The sequence below is a fragment of the Triticum urartu genome, chromosome 2A, assembly GCF_056163025.1.
Source record: "Triticum urartu cultivar PI428250 chromosome 2A, HENAU_Tu73, whole genome shotgun sequence".
NCBI classification, from domain to species: Eukaryota; Viridiplantae; Streptophyta; class Magnoliopsida; order Poales; family Poaceae; genus Triticum; species Triticum urartu.
The window spans coordinates 35,432,237-35,456,498 of record NC_141874.1 but is presented as its reverse complement, the minus strand read 5'-3'; the positions used below and the strand labels follow the sequence as shown (position 1 = coordinate 35,456,498).

Here is a 24,262-nt window from a genome sequence, read left to right as displayed (position 1 = left end):
GATGTCTCGGTTGATCAGATACATGGAAAGACACATAAAAGATTAACCAACGATCTCAATGAACATCATAGTATGCATATTTATGATAACATAATCATGTCTTCCTTTGTCGTATCCTATCCCCTATCATAAGGTGTCATGCACTCAGCCATTCTGGGAGGTTGGAGTTTTCTCATAGTCTTGTTGCAATGGATTGATTCCTTTGAAATTGTCCAAGTAGTATTCTCTAGTGATACAAATCACCAGTAGGATGCCACCAATTTTCAGTTAAGATGTTACATTCCTATAAATACCCAAAGACCCGATGTAAAAATCATATATATGAAATTACCCTGTAGAGCTTACTCTTAACATAGTCAAATGTTTTAGAAATTTGGAAGCTTCATGAATATATATCAACATAATTCTTGCTCAAATTTTCACATACTGTACAATATATCCCACACGGTATTGATTTACATATTATAACAATGTATGGACATAATAAGATACATTATCATACACAACTTACAGACACATATGAACTATACATAGGACATGTGGACCTTAGTTATTCGAGAATTGTGCATATGTATGATCAGGTGGCATTTGGCGATCTTCCTATGTGGTGGGGTACGAAGGCTCCATGGCAAGACCACACATGCCCTTCTTGTCTGCAATGTCCTTCTCCATTCTCAAGTACCCATTCTTGCCCCAAGTTGTGCCCCATGAATTCTTCATCAACCAGAAACTTGTGCCATCACTAGTCTTTCCATACCCAATGGCCGCAATTCCATGGTCCAAGTCAGTACCGCAGGAGCCAGTCATCACCCCACCAGAGTAGAATTGGAATGTCATGTCGCCTCCGTCCACAGCTACGGACACTGGTTGGTTTGCCACCGCCTTCATAAGGGCACCCTCATTATTGGCAGGCACATCCTCAAAGCCGGTGATGGTTGCGGCGCTGTTGGATCCAGCCTTGCACTTGCCGTCGGCTGCAGTATATGGGTAGCTGGACTCCATGGTCAGACCTCCATTCTTGATAATGAATTTGAAGGCATCATCCATGAGTCCTCCCTCGCAGCCTTGATCTTCACCATGAACATCACAGTCAACCAACTCTTGCTCCGATAGTGAGATTAACTTGCTGGTTTTCAGTTTTACAATGCCCTCTGTCGCGGCAACGGCAGAAAATGCCCAACAACAGCCTAGAAATAATTGTGTTGTTATAGTGTTATCCAATAAAATATTAACACATATATGCAGTGCAACACCGTGTACTTACCACACTGGCCTTGATCCTTGATAGGGGTGACAGCCCCCTTGGCCCTCCAGTCCATCGTTGCTGGAAGAGCATCAAAACTCAAATTCTCATACCTGAATCCTGTAGAAAGAACTCGCATGGGGTTTGATTTCAACCCCTTGTTTGTGTTGGTTGTCCTGAACTCATCATTGGTGATATCAGCAAACTGGTTGACCCCGAGCCAAAACTTGTGATTCTGGGCATTGAATGTTTCAATGAATTCGACATTGGCTTTGAAAACCTCGAACCGACGCATCTTCTCAGTGGTGTCCTTGTACACACGGCCATACTGAGCCAGTTCTCATGCTTCGCCGCCATCAACAAGTCATCGTTCAGCTCACGAGCTGAAGTGACAGTACCACCGAGGCAGATGCAACCGAGAATTGCAAGAAGCAAAGCCTTGTGAATGGCCATCTTCGGTTCGGCACCGAACTGCAATGACAGTACTGAAGAGGTAGATGCAACCTAGGATGGCAAGTGTCTGTAATTTGGTCTGGTTTGTTGGATGGGATTTGGTGGTATATATACTGTCATGTACGTGATAAAATAGGAGACCAAGAGATACGGTGCTTGTGGAAAAAGGCTTTTGTGTTGCCGTGGATTATGTTGGCCGGCTCGATGGTATAAAATTATATACGGACATCTGATGGGCCGGCCAAATTATATAAAAATGATAGTCCAAACAAAGAAGTACGTTCGGTGCACATCTGATTGTGACCCCTGCTTGATTATTTCAGGAGTGTACATCTGATAGTGATCCCTGCTTGAGAGATTTATTAATGAAATAAAGAATAAGTGTGTTCTTGAAAATAAGTTTCCTGAAGAGGACCGTGGACGTGACGCATGGTTTGTACAGAAGAATCAAGTAAGCGCTTCCTAGTACGGACACGAATATCCTTCCTGATAAAAAAATAGCTTGATGATGTAACATCTTAATCAACAAGTGTTGTCTAAGAGCATCTCTAGCAGACCCCGCATCCCGCCGACCCCTAAAATATGTTTGCAGTTCGCGAAAAAACGGGCGCGGACGGCTGCAGATACAGACCCCGCATAACGGACTCATAAAAAAGAATATTCGCGTATATTCTTTCCCGTGTCTTCTTCTTCCTCTCGCCTGTATTCATAGTCAGCTCCCGTCGTCCATGGTAGTCCCCGAATCGATCCAAGAGGCAGCTCCTCTGTTGCCGGATGGATCCAGGACCTAGCTAGCTATTCCATGGCTGGCTGGATCGAGGAGTTTGCTAGCTACTCCCTCAAACGTTCGTGGCCGGATGGATCGAGGACCTTGCTAGCTAGGTAGGTAGCTAGCTAGCTCGTTCGTGGCCGGATGGATCGAGGACGTTGCTAGCTAGCTTGCTAACTTGCTCGTTCGTGGCCGGATGGATCAGGAGCTTGCTAGCTAGCTCGTTCGTGGTTGGGTAGCTGCTCGAGTCTTCAGCCATTGCTCCTGCGATCTACTCCGCAAGCCGACACTGCGGCAGTGGTAAACGGCGAGTTTTCGGCGAGATTCCGGCGAGTTCCGTGACGGAAGGTCACCGGAGCACGTGTGCGTACCATGACCGGTTTGCAGTGCCCCTTATATTTTGCCTTCAAATCTACAAAATTAAGGGTCGTGGGGATGGATTCCCAAGAGCCTGTAAATTTTTTACGGGTTTGACCGCTTTTGCGGATTCTATTCGGAACGTTTTTTGACACCATAAAACTGCAAACGCGGATTTTTGCGGGTTTGACCGCTTTTGCAGGGTCTGGAGATGCTCTAAGTTCAGGAAGGTTGGTTGCTCAGCCTTGAAATTCCCTATGTCACACCCCAGCTTGCATTTTTCTCGTAGTGTAGCAGGAAAGAAGGAAAAATAATTTTACATATAGAAGTATAAGACACTGGAGAAATGGACTTTTATGCAGCTGGTAACAGGTGAAATTTAAAGACAATCACGTTTTGTTCGGCAATGTTACTAACACAGTTTTCTTAACCTGGAATACTTGTATACACCATAAGGTCTGCTCGTCTCATCAAAAAAGGAGTAACCCATATGATAAACACTGTGCTTGGTTAATTAATTGGCAATGCCAAACTTGAGCCGTTGTGAAATGAAACAAAGCATGTAGTTTTATTGACTCTCAACCCTCATCACCCTTGTATATTGCCTTGGATGTGTGTTGTGTCTGTCGGTGGCATGTTGTATCCGGATTTATATCTCTGGTCGTTGCTTTATATATAAAACAATGCAAAAGCCTTTTTCGGTATCAACTCTCAACTGACATTGCATAACTACAGCGTGTGCAGGCATTGATTTAAGGGCGATGCTACAAATCAGCCGGATGATTTCTTAGAGATATCATTCGCCTGTTCAGCCGTCGGATCAGCATGCTGGGAGTCGTTGGATGACAATAGGCAGGAGCGAGAGCGACAGCTTCAACGCAACGCCATTGCAGCCCCGCACGAAGCTCCAATGTAGCACCGATGTCCTTCGGTGAGCTCCATTGCAACCCGACGGAGCTCCAGCACAGCAACGAGCCTCCGGCGAACTCCATTGCAACTCCGGCCGAGCTCCATCCCAGCCCCGATAAAGCTCCAATGGCTCCGACGAAGCTTCCTTGCAACTTCGGCCGAGCTCCAACGCAGCACCGACGCTTCGTCGAAGCTTGATTGCAGCTCCAACCGAGCACCATGGATGCTTCTTTGAAGCTTTCGTCGCCAGCGAGCAGCACCATGGATGCTGCATTGAAGCACTATCACTGCTGCGTTGCAGCTTTGCCGTCGGCGAGCAGCGCTATGGATGCTATGTTGAAGCACCATCGCTGCTGCGTTGCAGCTTTGTCGCCGGTGAGCAGCGCCATGGATGCTGCGTTGAGGCTTCGTCGCTGGCGAGCAGCACCACGGATGCTGCGTTGAAGCACTGCAGCTTCGGCAGCCGGCGCAAGCGCTGCAACGCAACACTAGGAGCCACCGGCGAGAGCTCCCTTGCAGCCAAGTAGTACGGCCACCGGCGAGCTTCACGGGGTCAGGGCGCCGCTCTGTATTGTAGCTCCGCCGCCGTGGCGAGTTCCATGAGGATGCGACTTCCTCCGACGATGGATGGCACCCGCCTCTGGCCTTCCCGTTTTTCGCTGCAGCACCGGCGACCAGCGGCACCAGGATCCGGCATCCTCCTTCGTGCTGCAGCGCCATGCCTCTTTCTCCCGTGCGTGACAACAAGGGGTGGGAAGGAGTGGGGCGAACGTGTGGACACGGAGAAGATAAGGCTGGGGAGGTTGCGAGCAACGTGTGGGGCTGGACACGTGTCGTGCGCTCCAGGCGGTTTACGCGGCGTGAAAATCAACCGGCTTAATTTAAACGTTTTCCTTGATTCAAACCACAGTCGCTGCTACCACTTCCGCTTCGGTAGAAGCCTCCTAAACACATGAACGAAGAAGATTTCTCCATACCCCTTCATAATAAAGGGTAGGATCGTCTTTTCTGAAAATACGTCGCCCGCATTGAGCGTGGCTTCAGGCCCGGCCCATTTACCCTTCTTCTTTTTGGTTCTCATTTACTCTATTTCTTTTCTGTAAAAAAATAGAAAAAAGTAGAGAGGCTAGATTCGAACTCGTGACCACGAAGTTAACAGGAATCGTATCAACCGTGCCTTTAATTGGTCATATAATCTCATGAGAAAATATTGGATTATCTAAAGGATGTCAAAAAAAAGCGCTCTCAAACGGACCCTTCATGCCTAACTGAACACCCCTCCATAGAACATGGTCTATTTTTAGACATGCAAGAAATAACCCCAACTCTTTCGAGTAAGCGGGCATGCCCATGGGAGGCATCCATGTCAGGTTTGAATAAATTTTGATACATTATGCAACTTGTGTCACGTCCGACCATTTATCAGGCTTTTTTTCACTGAGAAAACTCTAGAAAATGCAAAGCTAGTCAAACACCCAAACAACTTGGGATGATGCCTTGAATTTGTAATATAAGGCTATGAAAAAAATGGAGCCAATTCAATGATGTCGAGAAACAACGTGCTCTCAAACGAAGCCTTCTGGCCTACCCGAACACCCTCCGTTGAACATAGTCTCGTTTGGACACTCTTAAAATGACACACACTTTTGCAACGGGTGGGCGTGCCCATGGTGCATCCGTGCTAGGATTGAACGATTCCCAACAGTGTAGGCAAGTTGCGACATGTCTGACCATTTATTGACCCTTTTTGACCGAGAAAACTCTAGAAAATGCAAAATTTGTCGAAAACCAAAATAACCCGGCATGCTGCCTTGAATTGGTCATACAAGGCAAGGAAAAGAATGGAGTCATTTGACGGTTGTCGAGAAACGATGTGCTGTCAATCAGGGCTTTCTGGCCTACCTGGACACCCTACGATGAACATGGTGTTTTCGGGACATTCTTGAAATTATTAGAATTTTTGCCAGAAGTTGGGCAAGCCCATGGTAGGCATCCCATGCCAAGTTTGAAGAAAAAGTATTTAAATTATAATTTAAACAGGAACTTAAAACTGTTATTTAACTTTTTAACATAACTACTATATACAAAGTGATAAAATGGAAAAGGATAATAATTTAAAGCATTAAATAAATGTGTGACAAAAAAAGAATTTAAAATCATAATTTAAAAAATTTCCTTAAAACTAACAATATTTCAAAATTTTGAACTGCTTTCAAAAAGAATAATAAAATTGAAAGGAGAAAAATGAAGTAACGATAAAAGGCAAGATAATGAAAAAAATAGAAAAACAAAACACTTAGGCCTTGACCCAGTTAGGCGACAGTATCGCTCCCGTCGGGCGCCTGGTTTCTAAACTTATTTTGCATTTCAAAAAAAAATTCATGTTTTCCGAAAAATGCTTGGAAAGATAAAAAAATCATGTTATATTCATAAATTATTTTCTATTTATTAAAAATATTCGGCATGTGCAAATTCTTCACGTTTTTTTTCAAGAAAAGTTTCGATTTTTTTTCAGAAATTGTTTTACATATGAACGCTGTAGTGTGGTCCTTATATAATTCGTGCTGATCGAAATCACAAGCTTTGACTTGTTGGAGTGGCAAGCAGCCTGCGCCGATAGCCTGAGATCTCAAGTTCGATTTCTTGATGCACTCCTTTTTCCAAAAAAATTCTATCAAAAACTGACAGACGAGATTTAATGGGCCAGCCTAAGTGCGTGAGAATTGACGTACGGCCCAAGAGCGCGAGAACAGACACCAAAAAGCCTCATACAGGGAGTCTCCGTACAGCGTACACATACAAAAATAGGTATATTGTGTGAAAGATCTGTATTACTCTTTATACATTTTGTGAGGAGGTTGTACCGAAGCGAGACTCCGCTGCTGCACCTTCCCTGTAAGCGCGAAACCAGCACAATGGCCGAATGGCGTTCCCTCCAGCGAGCTCAGCAGCTTTTTGATTATTGAACTGACACCGAATCTTTTTTCACTTCTGTATATCCTGGTGACTCCTTTCACCATAAACTCAATGTATTATGCGCTCACACATTCTGAGATGCCGGTGAGCAACAATAAGAAAATTTGGAGGTCGAAGATACCACTAAAAGTTAAAGTCTTCATGTGGTATCTTCATAGGGGGGTTGTGCTAACCAAAGACAACCTCGCATGGCGCAATTGGCAAGGGAGTAAAAAGTGTTGTTTTTGTACTCATAATGAGACAATCAGACACCTCTTTTTCCAATGCAAGTTTGCACATTCTACCTGGTCAGTCATCCAAATAGCGTCAAGTTTATATTCGCCCACAAGTGCTGCCAATATTTTTGGTCATTGGTTGGACGGTATTTCAAATAGGTTCAAAACGCTATTGAGGGTGGGAGCGTATGCCTTACTATGGTCGCTTTGACTATGTAGAAATGATTTTGTTTTTAATGACAAAAATGTTTCTCCTTTGCAGGATATTTTTCGTTGTACGCACTCGCTTCGTATATGGTCTATGATACAACGAGCGGAGATCCAACCGCTATTCAAGGTGGTGTGTACGCGGTTGAAGCAGGTGGCTACGGAAGTTTTTACCGAAGATGGGTGGCAGCATAACCTCCGCATCAATCCATCTCACTTTTTGACATAGGCACAATGTCAGTCTATAGGACTCTACTATTGCCGATTTGTCGGTTGTTGTTTTCTTCTGGTTGTCAGACTTTTGGTGTTCGGCTGTGTGCATTCTACTTATGCAGAGGCCGGGTGTTGCTCATAATAATTTTATATCCACTTGATGCTACATTTTAAGTTAATAAAATTGCCCTTTATCGAAAAATATCCTGGTGTCTCCTAATCCTACGTCAACGCAGCACATTTCTCATGCGTGATTATATAAATTGCTTTGATTTAACCTTGTAGTAAACGCAGGTAAGTACATATGTAGAGCTCGGCAGATATGTGATATCAAGAAGCACTCAAATTTATAAAGAGGGCAACAATGATTTGGTAGCCTGCACTAGCCATTCACCAACCAAAAATACTGTAACAGAACTACTCAGATCATGTACAAGGACAACTAATGCTCATATGCTTAGAGCATCTACAGCCGGGCGTCTCAAATCCGCCTCAAACGCTCAGGCGAACGGCCTGATCACTGACCGGTCAAAAAAATGTGACCCTGACGGGCTCCTTAAACGGGCCCTAAACATCCTGACCCCTACTTGACTATGCAGACCCCGAACATGAATAACTAATCCTCACATCCTTACTCTTTCAATATTTTATGATCTTGCACTAGTAGAAAACAGGGCTTTGGACCAGGCCGGGTCAGCCCATTAGTCCCGGTTCAGTCCAGAACCGGAACCAATGTAGGCATTGGTCCCGGTTCGTGAGCCCAGGGGGCCGGCCGGGCCACGTGGGCCATTGGTCCCGGTTCATCTGGACCTTTTGGTCCCGGTTGGTGGGATGAACCGGGACCAATGGGCCTCGCTCCTGGCCCACCACCATTGGTCCCGGTTGGTGGCTTGAACCGGAACCAAAGGCTCCCCTTTAGTCCCGGCTCATGTCACCAACCGGGACCAATGAGGTGCCTATATATACCCCTCGCTCGCGAGCAGAGCACCCCAGTGCTCTGTTTTTCTCTGGCCGAGGGGGAGAGGGCTTTGTGGTGCTCTACCTCACCTCCTATGCACATGAGGTGTTCGATGGAATGCCCGAGCCACACTAATCAAGCTTTCTCCTCTCGAAGCTCGACCTTCAAACTCCATTTTCCTCGAGATTTGTCTAGATTTAGCGGTCCATCACGCCCCGTCCCTGTCTTCACCTCCGTCGATCACCCGCGCCGATCTCATCACCGACACCACCGTGGTGAGCCTCTTGTTCTTATCTTCTTTCTGAAAGGAAAAATATTCTTACTTGTATGTTTAGATAGATACTTGTATCATTTTATTACATTTATTATTGCATCTTATGTAGTGCAATGGTTTTGGTATCCGCCCCCGTCGGCCCTCGTCATGTCTATGATTCGGATGTGGTATGTATATTATCTTTATAACTATTGGTTCATTTATTGTTTATGAAAATTATGCCGACCAACGTGACATAGATTTTATTTATCTAGGATGTATGTGAATCGGAAATGCCAACCGACCCTATTGTCGAGAGGTTAAATTTAGTTGAAGAAGAAAACAATTTGTTGAAGGAAAAAACAAAAAAATTGAGGAGGAGAAGATGATATTGGAGTTGCATGTTGCGGATGTCGTCGATGATCACAAGATCAAGATGGATGCAATGCACTTGAAGATTAGAAAGATTAGAAAATATGCCATTCATACCGAGGCTTGGTATCATTATGACGTTCGATCAATTGTTACCTTGGTTGCGATTATGATCGCATTTGTTTTCGCATTGAAATGTTTTACATAGTTTCAATGTATGGTTTAATTAATTAGATGCTCTGGAGAGCTATATGTTGTTAGATGAGAACTATGTATGCACTTTGGTTTTAATGTGATGATGAACTTCTATTAATTTGGACACTTAATTATATATAATGCACGCAGATGAACCGGCAATAGATGTATGGTGACAGACACACCCGCGAGTACATTAAGGGCGTGCATGAGTTTCTCGATGCGGCTGAGGCAAACAAGCAGAATGGTTTTATGTGTTGTCCATGCACTGAATGTGGGAATACGAGGTCTTACTCTAACCTGAAAATCCTTCACTCCCACCTGCTTTACAGGGGTTTCATGCCACACTATAATGTTTGGACGAGGCACGGAGAAATAGGGTTTATGATGGAAGACGGCGAAGAAGAAGACTACAATGACAACTATGTGCCCCCTGAATACGGTGATGCTGCAACGGGGGGAGATGGTGAAGATCAAGAGGAACCAGACGATGTGCCCAATGATGCTGCAGTGGGTGAAGCTGCTGAAGATCAAGAGGAACCAGACGATGTGCCCGATGATGATGATCTCCACCGGGTCATTGTCGATGCAAGGACGCAATGCATTAGTCAAAAGGAGAAGCTGAAGTTCGATCGCATGTTAGAGGATCACAAAAAAGGGTTATACCCCAATTGCGAAGATGGCAACACAAAGCTCGGTACCGTACTGGAATTGCTGCAGTGGAAGGCAGAGAATGCTGTGGCTGACAAAGGATTTGAGAAGCTACTGAAAATATTGAAGAAGAAGCTTCCAAAGGATAACGAATTGCCCGACAGTACATACGCAGGAAAGAAGGTCGTATGCCCTCTAGGATTGGAGGTGGAGAAGATACATGCATGCCCTAAGGACTGCATCCTCTACCGCGGTGCATACAAGGATCTGAACGCATGCCCGGTATGCGGTGCATTGTGGTATAAGATCAGACGAGATGACCCTGGTGATGTTGACGGCGAGCCCCTCAAGAAGAGGGTTCCTGCGAAGGTGATGTGGTATGCTCCTATAATACCACGGTTGAAACGTCTGTTCAAAAACGAAGAGCATGCCAAGTTGATGCGATGGCACAGTGAGAACAGAAAAAAAGATGGGAAGTTGAGAGCACCCGCTGACGGGTCGCAGTGGAGAAAAATCGAGAGAAAGTACTGGGATGAGTTTGCAAAGGACCCAAGGAATGTATGGTTTGCTTTAAGCGCGGATGGCATTAATCCTTTCGGGGAGCAGAGCAGCAATCATAGCACCTGGCCCGTGACTCTATGTATGTATAACCTTCCTCCTTGGATGTGCATGAAGCGGAAGTTCATTATGATGCCAGTTCTCATCCAAGGCCCTAAGCAACCCTGCAACGAAATTGATGTGTACCTAAGGCCATTAGTTGAAGAACTTTTACAGCTGTGGAATGAAAACGGTGTACGTACATGGGATGAGCACAGACAGGAGGAATTTAACCTTAAGGCGTTGCTGTTCGTGACCATCAATGATTGGCCCGCTCTCAGTAACCTTTCAGGACAGACAAACAAAGGATACCACGCATGCACGCAGTGTTTAGATGACACTGAAAGTATATACCTGGACAAATGCAGGAAGAATGTGTACCTGGGCCATCGTCGATTTCTTCCGACCAACCATCAATGTCGAAAGAAAGGCAAGCATTTCAAAGGCGAGGCAGATCACCGGAAGAAGCCCGCCATGCGCACCGGTGATCACGTGCTTGCTATGGTCAATGATTTACACTACGTAATATTTGGAAAGGGTCCCGGTGGACTAGCTGTTCCGAATGACGCTGAGGGACACGCACCCATGTGGAAGAAGAAATCTATATTTTGGGACCTACCCTACTGGAAAGACCTAGAGGTCCGCTCCTCAATCAACGTGATGCACGTGACGAAGAACCTTTGCGTGAACCTGCTAGGCTTCTTTGGCGTGTATGGAAAGACAAAAGATACACCTGAGGCACGGGAGGACCTGCAACGTTTGCACGAAAAAGATGGCATGCCTCCGAAGCAGTATAAAGGTCCTGCCAGCTACGCTCTTACGAAAGAAGAGAAAGAAATCTTCTTTGAATGCCTGCTCAGTATGAAGGTCACGACTGGCTTCTCGTCGAATATAAAGGGAATAATAAATATGCCAGAGAAAAAGTTTCAGAACCTAAAGTCTCATGACTGCCACGTGATTATGACGCAACTGCTTCCGGTTGCATTGAGGGGGCTTCTACCGGAAAACGTCCGATTAGCCATTGTGAAGCTATGTGCATTCCTCAATGCAATCTCTCAAAAGGTGATCGATCCAGAAATCGTACCAAGGCTAAGGAGTGATGTGGCGCAATGTCTTGTCAGTTTCGAGCTGGTGTTCCCACCATCCTTCTTCAATATCATGACGCACGTCCTAGTTCATCTAGTCGACGAGATTGTCATCCTGGGGCCCGTATTTCTACACAATATGTTCCCCTTTGAGAGGTTCATGGGAGTCCTAAAGAAATATGTCCATAATCGCGCTAGGCCAGAAGGAAGCATCTCCATGGGCCATCAAACAGAGGATGTTATCGGGTTTTGTGTTGACTTCATTCCTGGCCTTAACAAGATAGGTCTCCCTAAATCGCGGTATGAGGGGAGACTGACTGGAAAAGGCACTCTTGGAAGAGACTCAATAATATGCAGGGACGGATATTCTTGGTCTCAAGAACACTACACAGTTCAACAGAACTCTACCTTGGTGACCCCGTATGTCGATGAACACAAGAATAGACTGCGCTCCAAACACCCGGAGCAGTGCGACGACTGGATTACATGTGAACACATCAGGACTTTCAGCAGTTGGTTGGAAACACGTCTCAGAGGTGACAACACTGTTTGTGATGAGTTGTACTTGTTGTCCAGGGGACCATCTTTGACTGTATTGGCTTACAAAGGATACGAGATAAATGGGAATACATTTTACACGATCGCCCAAGATCAAAAGAGCACCAAGCAAAACAGCGGTGTCCGCTTTGATGCAGCAACCGAGAGCGGAAAGGATACATATTATGGTTACATAGTGGAAATATGGGAACTTGACTACGGACCTTATTTTAAGGTCCCTTTGTTTAAGTGCAAATGGGTCAATCTGTTAGGCGGCGGGGTACAGGTAGACCCACAGTACGGAATGACAACAGTGGATCTGAAAAATCTTGGGTACACTGACGAACCGTTTGTCCTAGCCAATGATGTGGCACAGGTTATCTATGTGAAGGACATGTCTACCAAACCGAGAAAAAGAAAAGATAAGGAAGCGAATACATCATATGATGAGCCAAAGCGCCACATAGTTCTTTCAGGAAAAAGGGACATCCTGGGAGTGGACGGCAAGACAGACATGTATGAAGATTATGAAAAGTTTCATGAAATTCCTCCCTTCAATGTCAAGGCTGACCCAAGTATCCTGATAAACAATGAAGATTATCCATGGTTACGGCGCAATAAGCAAATGACACAAGCGAAGAAAAAGTGAAGACTTTCTCCCGTAACTTTGTAACACACGAACATGCTACCATTGTCCATTTTGTACATGCACATGCTATGTGGGTGAAATTATGATCACGTGGATCAACTTGTGTTGTTCTGGGGTGCCCCTGTCTTCGTATATAAAGGCTCAAGGGGGGGGGTGCGGCCGGCCTAGGAGAGGCGCGCCAGGAGGAGTCCTACTCCCTTTGGGAGTAGGATTCCCCCCCAATCCTAGTTGGAATAGGATTCGCGGAGGGGGGAAAAGAGAGAGGGGGGCCGGCCCCCTCTCCTTGTCCTATTCGGACCAAGGGAGGGGAGGGGCGCGCGGCCCATCTTGGGCTGCTCCTTCTCTTTTCCACTAAGGCCCACTTAGGCCCATATAGCTCCCGGGGGGTTCCGGTAACCTCCCAGTACTCTGGTAAAATCCTGATTTCACCCGGAACACTTCCGTTATCCAAACATAGGCTTCCAATGTATCAATATTTATGTCTCGACCATTTCGAGACTCCTCGTCATGTCCGTGATCACATCCGGGACTCCGAACAACCTTCGGTACATCAAAATGCATAAACTCATAATATAACTGTCATCGTAACCTTAAGCGTGCGGACCCTACGGGTTCGAGAACAATGTAGACATGACGGAGACACGTCTCCGGTCAATAACCAATAGCCGAACCTGGATGCTCATATTGGCTCCTACATATTCTACGAAGATCTTTTATCGGTTAGACCGCATAACAACATACGTTGTTCCCTTTGTCATCGGTATGTTACTTGCTCGAGATTCGATCGTTGATATCCTATACCTAGTTCAATCTCGTTACCGGCAAGTCTCTTTACTCGTTCTGTAATACATCATCCCGCAACTAACTCATTAGTTGCAATGCTTGCAAGGCTTAAGTGATGTGCATTACCAAGAGGGCCCAGAGATACCTCTCCGACAATCGGAGTGACAAATCCTAATCTCAAAATACGCCAACCCAACATGTACCTTTGGAGACACCTGTAGAGCTCCTTTATAATCACCCAGTTATGTTGTGACGTTTGGTAGCACACAAAGTGTTCCTCTGGCAAACGGGAGTTGCATAATCTCATAGTCATAGGAACATGTATAAGTCATGAAGAAAGCAATAGCAACATACTAAACGATCGGGTGCTAAGCTAATGGAATGGGTCATGTCAATCAGATCATTCAACTAATGATGTGATCCCGTTAATCAAATAACAACTCTTTGTCCATGGTTAGGAAACATAACCATCTTTGATTAACGAGCTAGTCAAGTAGAGGCATACTAGTGACACTCTGTTTGTCTATGTATTCACACATGTATTATGTTTCCGGTTAATACAATTCTAGCATGAATAATAAACATTTATCATGATATAAGGAAATAAATAATATCTTTATTATTGCCTCTAGGGCATATTTCCTTCAGTCTCCCACTTGCACTAGAGTCAATAATCTAGATCACATCGCCATGTGATTTAACATCAATAGTTCACATCTTTATGTGATTGGTTCACATCTCCATGTGACTAACACCCAAAGGGTTTACTAGATTCAATAATCTAGTTCACATCGCTATGTGGTTAAGACCCAAAAAGTGATCATGTTTTGCTTGTGAGAGAAGTTTAGTCAACGGGTCTGCCACATTCAGATCCGCATGTATTTTGCAAATTTCTATGTCAACAATGCTCTGCATGGAGCTACTCTAGTTAATTGCTCCCACTTTCAATATGCATCCAGATTGAGACTTAGAGTCATCTGGATCAGTGTCAAAACTTGCATCGACGTAACCCTTTACGATGAACCTTTTGTCACCTCTGTAATCGAGAAACATATCCTTATTCCAGTAAAGATAATTTTGACCGCTGTCCATTGATCTACTCCTAGATCACTATTGTACTCCCTCTCTTAACACAGTGTATGGTATACAATAGATCTAGTACACAGCATGGCATACTTTATAGAACCTATGATTGAGGCATAGGGAATGACTTTCATTCTCTTTCTATCTTCTGCCGTGGTCGGGCTTTGAGTCCTACTCAACTTCACACCTTGTAACACAGGCAAGAACTCTTTCTTTGACTGTTCCATTTTGAACTACTTCAAAATCTTGTCAAGGTATGTACTCATTGAAAAAAAACTTATCAAGCGTCTTGATCTATATCTATAGATCTTGATGCTCAATATGTAAGCAGTTTCACCGAGGTCTTTCTTTGAATAATTCCTTTCAAACACTCCTTTATGCTTTGCAGAATAATTCTACATTATTTCCGATCAACAATATGTCATTCACATATACTTATCAGAAATGATGTAGTGCTCCCACTCACTTTCTTGTAAATACAGGCTTCACCGTAAGTCTGTATAAAACTATATGCTTTGATCATCTTATCAAAGCATATATTCCAACTCCGAGATGCTTGCACCAGTCCATAGATGGATCGCTGGAGCTTGCTTATTTTGTTAGCTCCCTTTGGATCGACAAAACCTTCTGGTTGTATCATATACAACTCTTCTTCCAGAAATCCATTCAGGAATGCAGTTTTGACATCCATCTGCCAAATTTCATAATCATAAAATGCGGCAATTGCTAACATGATTCGGACAGACTTAAGCATCGCTACGGGTGAGAAGGTCTCATCGTAGTCAATCCCTTGAACTTGCCGAAACCCTTTTGCGACAAGTCGAGCTTTGTAGACAGTAATATTACCGTCGGCGTCAGTCTTCTTCTTGAAGATCCATTTATTCTCAATTGCTTGCCGATCATTGCGCAAGTCAACCAAAGTCCATACTTTGTTCTCATACATGGATCCCATCTCAGATTTCATGGCTTCAAGCCATTTTGCGGAATCTGGGCTCACCATCGCTTCTGCATAGTTCGTAGGTTCATCATGATCTAGTAGCATGACTTCCAGAACAGGATTACCGTACCACTCTGGTGCGGATCTCACTCTGGTTGATCTACGAGGTTCAGTAGTATCTTGTTCTGAAGTTTCATGATCATTATCATTAGCTTCCTCACTAATTGGTGTAGGTGTCACAGAAACAGTTTTCTGTGATGCACTACTTTCCAATAAGGGAGCAGGTACAGTTACCTCGTCAAGTTCTACTTTCCTCCCACTCACTTCTTTCGAGAGAAACTCCTTCTCTGGAAAGGATCCATTCTTAGCAACGAATGTCTTGCCTTCGGATCTGTGATAGAAGGTGTACCCAATAGTCTCCTTTGGGTATCCTATGAAGACATATTTCTCCGATTTGGGTTTGAGCTTATCAGGATGAAACTTTTTCATATAAGCATCACAATCCCAAACTTTAAGAAACGACAACTTTGGTTTCTTGCCAAACCACAGTTCAGATTGTGTCGTCTCAACGGACTTAGATGGTTCCCTTTTAAACGTGAATGCAGCTGTCTTTAATGCATAACCCCAAAACGATAGTGGTAGATCGGTAAGAGACATCATAGATCACACCATATCTAATAAAGTACGGTTATGATGTTCGGACACACCATTATGCTGTGGTGTTCCAGGTGGCGTGAGTAGTGAAACTATTTCACATTGTTTTAACTGAAGACCAAACTCGTAACTCAAATATTTGTCTCCGCGATCAGATCGTAGAAACTTTATTTTCTTGTCACGATGATTTTCCACTTCACTCTGAAATTCTTTTCAAATGTTTCAGACTTATGTTTCATCAAGTAGATATACCCATATCTGCTCAAATCATCTGTGAAGTTCAGAAAATAACGATACTTGCCGTGAGCCTTAACACTCATCGGACCGCATACATCAGTATGTATTATTTCCAATAAGTCAGTTGCTCGCTCCGGAGAACGGAGTCTTAGTCATCTTGCCCATGAGGCATGGTTCGCAAGCATCAAGTGATTCATAATCAAGTGATTCCAAAATCCCATCAGCATGGAGTTTCTTTATGCGCTTTACACCAATATGACCTAAACGGCAGTGCTACAAATAAGTTGCACTATCATTATTAACTTTGCATCTTTTGGTTTCAATATTATGATTATGTGTATCACTACGATCGAGATCCAACGAATTATTTTCATTGGGTGTGTAACTATATAAGGTTTTATTCATGTAAACAGAACAACAATTTATTCTCTTACTTAAATGAATAACCGTATTATAATAAACATGATCAAATCATATTCATGCTTAACGCAAATACCAAATAACACTTATTCAGGTTCAACACTAATCCCGAAAGTATAGGGAGTGTGCGATGATGATCATATCAATCTTGGAACCACTTCCAACACACATCATCACTTCACCCTTAACTAGTCTCTGTTTATTCTGCAACTCCCATTTCGAGTTACTAATCTTAGCAACTGAACTAGTATCAAATACTGAGGGGTTGCTATAAACACTAGTAAAGTACACATCAATAACATGTATATCAAATATACTTATGTTCACTTTGCCATCCTTCTTATCTGCCAATCACTTGGGGTAGTTCCGCTTCCAGTGACCAGTCCCTTTGCAGTAGAAACACTTAGTCTCAGGCTTAGGAACAGACTTGGACTTCTTCACTTGAGCAGCAACTTGCTTGCTGTTTTTCTTGAAGTTCCCCTTCTTCCCTCTGCCCTTTTCTTGAAACCAGTGGTCTTGTCTACCATCAACACTTGATGTTTTTCTCGATTTCTACCTTCGTCAATTTCCGCATTACGAAGAGCTTGGGAATCGTTTCCGTTATCCCTTGCATATCATAGTTCATCACGAAGTTCTACTAACTTGGTGATGGTGACTAGAGAATTCTGTCAATCACTATCTTATCTGGAAGATTAACTCCCACTTGATTCAAGCGATTGTAGTACTCAGACAATCTGGGCACATGCTCACTAGTTGAGCAATTCTCCTCCATCTTTTAGCTATAGAACTTGTTGGAGACTTCATATCTCTCAACTCGGGTATTTGCTTGAAATATCAACTTCAACTCCTGGAACATCTCATATGCTCCATGACGTTCAAAACGTCTTTGAAGTCCCGATTCTAAGCCATTAAGCATGGTGCACTAAACTATCAAGTAATCATCATATTGAGCTAGCCAAACGTTCATAACGTCTGCATCTGCTCCTGCAATAGGTCAGTCACCTAGCGGTGCATCAAGGACATAATTCTTCTGTGCAGCAATGAGGATAAACCTCAGATCACGGATCCAATCCGCATCATTGCTACTAACATCTTTCAACACAATTTTCTATAGGAACATATCAAAATAAACACAGGGAAGCAACAACGCGAGCTATTGATCTACAACATAATTTGCAAAATACTACCAGGACTAAGTTCATGATAAATTTAAGTTCAATTAATCATATTACTTAAGAACTCCCACTTAGATAGACATCCCTCTAATCCTCTAAGTGATTACGTGATCCAAATCAACTAAACCATGTCCGATCATCACGTGAGATGGAGTAGTTTCATTGGTGAACATCACTATGTTGATCATATCTACTATATGATTCACGCTCGACCTTTCGGTCTCCGTGTTCCGAGGCCATATCTGTATATGCTTGGCTCGTCAAGTATAACCTAAGTATTCCGCGTGTGCAACTGTTTTGCACCCGTTGTATTTGAACGTAGAGCCTATCACACCCGATCATCACGTGGTGTCTCAGCACGAAGAACTTTCGCAACGGTGCATACTTAGGGAGAACACTTCTTGATAATTTAGTGAGAGATCATCTTATAATGCTACCGTCAATCAAAGCAAGATAAGATGCATAAAAGATAAACATCACATGCAATCAATATAAGTGATATGATATGGCCATCATCATCTTGTGCTTGTGATCTCCATCTTCGAAGCACCGTCATGATCACCATCGTCACCGGCGCGACACCTTGATCTCCATCGTAGCATCGTTGTCGTCTCGCCAATCTTATGCTTCCACGACTATCGCTACCGCTTAGTGATAAAGTAAAGCATTACAGCGGGATTGCATTGCATACAATAAAGCGACAACCATATGGCTCCTGCCAGTTGCCGATAACTCGGTTACAAAACATGATCATCTCATACAATAAAATTTAGCATCATGTCTTGACCATATCACATCACAACATGCCCTGCAAAAACAAGTTAGACGTCCTCTACTTTGTTGTTGCATGTTTTACGTGGCTGCTACGGGCTTAAGCAAGAACCAATCTTACCTACGCATCAAAACCACAATGATAGTTTGTCAAGTTGGTGCTGTTTTAACCTTCGCAAGGACCGGGCGTAGCCACACTTGGTTCAACTAAAGTTGGAGAAACTGTCACCCGCAAGCCACCTATGTGCAGAGCACGTCGGGAGAACCGGTCTCGCGTAAGCGTACGCGTAATGTCGGACCGGGCCGCTTCGTCCAACAATACCGCCGAACCAAAGTATGACATGCTGGTAAGCAGTATGACTTATATCGCCCACAACTCACTTGTGTTCTACTTGTGCATATAACATCAACATATAAAACCTAGGCTCGGATGCCACTGTTGGGTTTCGTAGTAATTTCAAAAATTTCCTACGCTCACGCAAGATCATGGTGGTGCATAGCAACGAGAGGGGAGAGTGTGATATACGTACCCTTGTAGATCGACAACGGAAGCGTTTGGTTGATGTAGTCGTACGTCTCCACGGCCCGACCGATCAAGCACCGAAACTACGACACCTCCGAGTTCTAGCACACGTTCAGCTCGATGACGATCCCCGGACTCCGATCCAGCAAAGTGTCGGGGAAGAGTTCCGTCAGCACGACGGCGTGGTGACGATCTTGATGTACTACCGTCGCAGGGCTTCGCCTAAGCACCGCTACAATATTATCGAGGACTATGGTGGAAGGGGGCACCGCACACGGCTAAGAGTATGATCACGTGGATCAACTTGTGTTGTACTGGGGTGCCCCTGTCTCCGTATATAAAGGCTCAAGGGGGGGGGGGGTGGTGCGGCCGGCTTAGGAGAGGCGCGCCAGGAGGAGTCCTACTCCCTCTGGGAGTAGGATTCCCCCCCGCCCCCAATCCTAGTTGGAATAGGATTCGCGGAGGGGGGAAAAGAGAGAGGGGGGCCGGCCCCCTCTCCTTGTCCTATTCGGACCAAGGGAGGGGAGGGGCGCGCAGCCCATCTTGGGCTGCTCCTTCTCTTTTCCACTAAGGCCCACTTAGGCCCATATAGCTCCCGGGGGCTTCCGGTAACCTCCGAGTACTCCGGTAAAATCCCAATTTCACCCGGAACACTTCCGTTATCCAAACATAGGCTTCCAATATATCAATCTTTATGTCTCGACCATTTCGAGACTCCTCGTCATGTCCGTGATCACATCCGGGACTCCGAACAACCTTCAGTACATCAAAATGCATAAACTCATAATATAACTGTCATCGTAACCTTAAGCGTGCGGACCCTACGGGTTCGAGAACAATGTAGACATGATCGAGACACGTCTCCGGTCAATAACCAATAGAGGAACCTGGATGCTCATATTGGCTCCTACATATTCTACGAAGATCTTTTATCGGTTAGACCGCATAACAACATACGTTGTTCCCTTTGTCATCGGTATGTTACTTGCCCGAGATTCGATCGTTGGTATCCTATACCTAGTTCAATCTCGTTACCGGCAAGTCTCTTTACTCGTTCTGTAATACATCATCCCACAACTAACTCATTAGTTGCAATGCTTGCAAGGCTTAAGTGATGTGCATTACCGAGAGGGCCGAGAGATACCTCTCCGACAATCGGAGTGACAAATCCTAATCTCGAAATACGCCAACCCAACATGTACCTTTGGAGACACCTATAGAGCTCCTTTATAATCACCCAGTTACGTTGTGACATTTGGTAGCACACAAAGTGTTCCTGTGGCAAACGGGAGTTGCATAATCTCATAGTCATAGGAACATGTATAAGTCATGAAGAAAGCAATAGTAACATACTAAACGATCGGGTGCTAAGCTAATGGAATGGGTCATGTCAATCAGATCATTCAACTAATGATGTGATCCCGTTAATCAAATAACAACTCTTTGTCCATGGTTAGGAAACATAACCATCTTTGATTAATGAGCTAGTCATGTAGAGGCATACTAGTGACACTCTGTTTGTCTATGTATTCACTCATGTATTATGTTTCCGGTTAATACAATTCTAGCATGAATAATAAACATTTATCATGATATAAGGAAATAAATAATATCTTTATTATTGCCTCTAGGGCATATTTCCTTCAGTATGTTCACTGTATAATGCTCTGTATATGCTGTATATATAATGCTCGTTTTTGCATTTTTTTTTGTTACCAAGAAAAAGGTCTATTTTTTGTTGATATGTATGTTCATATGCTCATTAATATTTAAAAAAAATGTTCATATGCTCATTTAAGAAAATGTTCATATGTAACATTTAAGAAAAAAAGTAAATGTATGTATGTTCATATGCAAAGAATTATTTTTGGATGAAATGAGATGAGATGAGATGTGTTTTGTGTTGGAGAAGAAAATAGGAAGAAGGAAGAAGGAAGAAGAAGTAAAAGAGGGTCGAGGGGGGGGTCGATATACTCCCTCCCCGATAACAATTTTTTCCATGTATATATGCAAAAGTTACATTTTTAGAAAAGTTTTATATATCTAGCTAGAAAGAAGGAAGAAGAAGAAAAAGAAGGAGAGGAAAAAGGAAAATAAGAAGAGGAAGAAAGGAGAAGAAGAGGAGAGGAAGAAGGGGAAAAATAAATAAGAAAAAGAAAAAAAAAGAAGAGGAGAAGAAGAAAGGAATAGAGGAGAAGAAGAGAAAATAGAATATATTCCCTCCCCGATAACAATTTTTTCCATGTATATATGCAAAAGTTACATTTTTAGAAAAGTTTTATATATCTAGCTAGAAAGAAGGAAGAAGAAGAAAAAGAAGGAGAGGAAAAAGGAAAATAAGAAGAGGAAGAAAGGAGAAGAAGAGGGGAGGAAGAAGGGGAAAAATAAATAAGAAAAAGAAAAAAAAGAAGAGGAGAGAAGAAAGGAATAGAGGAGAAGAAGAGAAAATAGAATATATTCCCTCCCCGATAACAATTTTTTCCATGTATATATGCAAAAGTTACATTTTTAGAAAAGTTTTATATATCTAGCTAGAAAGAAGGAAGAAGAAGAAAAAGAAGGAGAGGAAAAAGGAAAATAAGAAGAGAAAGAAAGGAGAAGAAGAGGAGAGGAAGAAGGGGAAAAATAAATAAGAAAAAGAAAAAAAAGAAGAGGAGAAGAAGAAAGGAATAGAGGAGAAGAAGAGAAAATAGAATATATTCTATTTTCTCTTCTTCTCCTCTTTTTTTTTTTCTTCTTTTTCTTCGATCTTCTCCTCTAGATATTCCTTTCTTCTTCTCCTCTTTTTATTTCAGGGTCGTCTAGGGGTCGAGGGTTCCAGGGTCGTTGAGGGTTCGAGGGGTCGAGGATCGCCGAGGGGTCGAGAGAGGTTTCCTAGTGTCAAAGTATTGAAGAAATCCATGGCTTCATCATTAGCCGGAAGTAACCAGGGCATGACGAAGTCCTCCAAAGTTATTTTGGAATGGTGTCCCGGATAGGATAATTTGCCTTTTCTATGAATTTCAGCAAAGGCCTTCCAAATAACGATATTTGGAAGGTTCTTGCTGAACATTGTACCAAAAGCGAATTATCCTATCTAGGACTCTGTTCCAAAATAACTTTGGAGAGCTTCGTACCATCATGCACCTATTACTTTCGCCTAATGATGAAGACATGGTTTTGTTGAATCCTTTGACACTAGGCAACCTTCCGACCCCTCGGCGATCCTCTCGAACATGAGAGGAAAAAGAGGATAAAAAAAGAAGAGGAAGAAGAAAAAAAAAGAGGAGAAGAAAGAATAGAGGAGTTCTTCTCCTCTATTCTTTCTTCTCCTCTTTTTTTTCTTCTTCCTCTTTTTTTATCGGGAACGAGGGTCGTCGAGGGACATATAGATGTAGTGTCGTCGTTGTCGATATATACCCCCTCCCGATAGCTTCAACACGTGGGGGGGGGGTCGAGGCCAATAATTAATATATATGATTCCTTACTATGATTAGGTAGCTAGTTCTATGTTTGGCACTAATATATCCATCTATCATGTTTGAATAATAATTGCCATGTTGTAAATATTTGTAGAAACTATGGACACCGCGCTAGACGAAGCAAAAGAAGCGTTGTTGAGGGACATAATCGCAGAAGGAAGTGATGCCGTCTCGTTTTTTCTCAATGACACCGATGGTCTGGAAGGAGAGGATGAAGAAGCTGGCTACGGTGACCTAATGCCGGTGCAAGAAGAAGAACATGAGGACGGCTCCGGTGACCCAATGCCGGTGCAAGAAGGAGACCGTGATGACGGCTCCGGTGATCGAACCGAGTCCGGCCAGGTATATATATTAGTTAAGCCTGTGCTGACTAGCTGATTGATGCATTCATTGTTTTGGTATGTACCTATATTAATTAAGTCTTTGTTCTTTTTTCTAGCCCTCCAGATCGAGCACAACTTCGGTAAAGAGACGAGGCCCGAAGAAAAAGTTGAGCTCGGATGAAAAGTTTGAGATCATAGCAATCGCGCCCGACGGCCAACCGATTAAACCCCTCCGGACAAAGAGCGCATTTGTTGCTCAGTGCGGGGTTCTGGTTAGGGACAAGATCCCGATAAGCATCCAGCAATGGTTTAAGCCGGCTACAGAAGACCCTGAGGTGTCTTATATCAATGATATGCAGAAAAATGATCTTTGGACTGAGCTGAAGTCAAATTTCACCCTACCGCCAGAGGATAATCCAGAGAACCCAGTTAAAGAGCAATTAATAAAGTCTTTTGCTCTTAAGAGGATGGCAGAACTATTCAGGAGGTGGAAGAAAGAGCTGAATAAGTTTGTCGAAAATAATGAGACACCAGAATTCAAGGGCAGATATGAGAAGATCAGAGATCACTGGCCCGCATTTGTGGCCCACAAGACATCGGAAAAGAGTAAGAAGATGTCGACGACAAACAAGCAAAATGCTGCGAAGAAGATGCTTCACCATCGCACGGGGTCAGGTGGCTACCTCGTAGCCCGGCCTAAGTGGGCCAAGACTGACAATGATCTAGTTGATAAAGGGATCGAACCAGAGACAATTAGCTGGCCAGACCGTTGCCGGACTTGGTTCTTCGGGGCTGGCGGAACCTTGGACTCTATAACAGGGAAGTGCATTTGGACGAACGATCAAATGGACATACCAGTCAGGAAGCTTAAGCAGTATATCGAAGCAGCGCAGCAAGGGAAGTTCTTTTCAGACAGAGAAAACGATGAGCTCACAATGGCCCTCGGGAATCCTGAGCACCCTGGACGGACACGAGGCACGCCAGGCTTCATTCCGTGGAAGGTTGGGTTTCCGAACGCAGGCGGTTACAAATCTCATGAGAGGAGGAAAAAAGTGCAGCAGACCCAAATGCAGGCGCTGCAAGCAAGGGTAGACGCGATAGAGGAATGAGAAGCAAATCGCAGCAAACGTACTGCCGAAGCTTCCCCCGAAGCAACCCCGCCATCTCAGCGCAGAAGCAGCGTGGCTTCCACCGAGCTGCTTCAGCCGGAGCATGCCTTGATGGCTCCTGCCAGCTATCCCGTGGATGCTATCACG

General features: G+C 43.9%; 1 pseudogene; it reads right to left on the bottom strand.

Moving 5' to 3' along the window:
- Positions 1-600: 600 nt before the first annotated feature.
- Positions 601-1,696, bottom strand: LOC125540769 (senescence-specific cysteine protease SAG39-like; annotated as a pseudogene).
- Between the last annotated feature and the right edge of the window lie 22,566 nt (positions 1,697-24,262).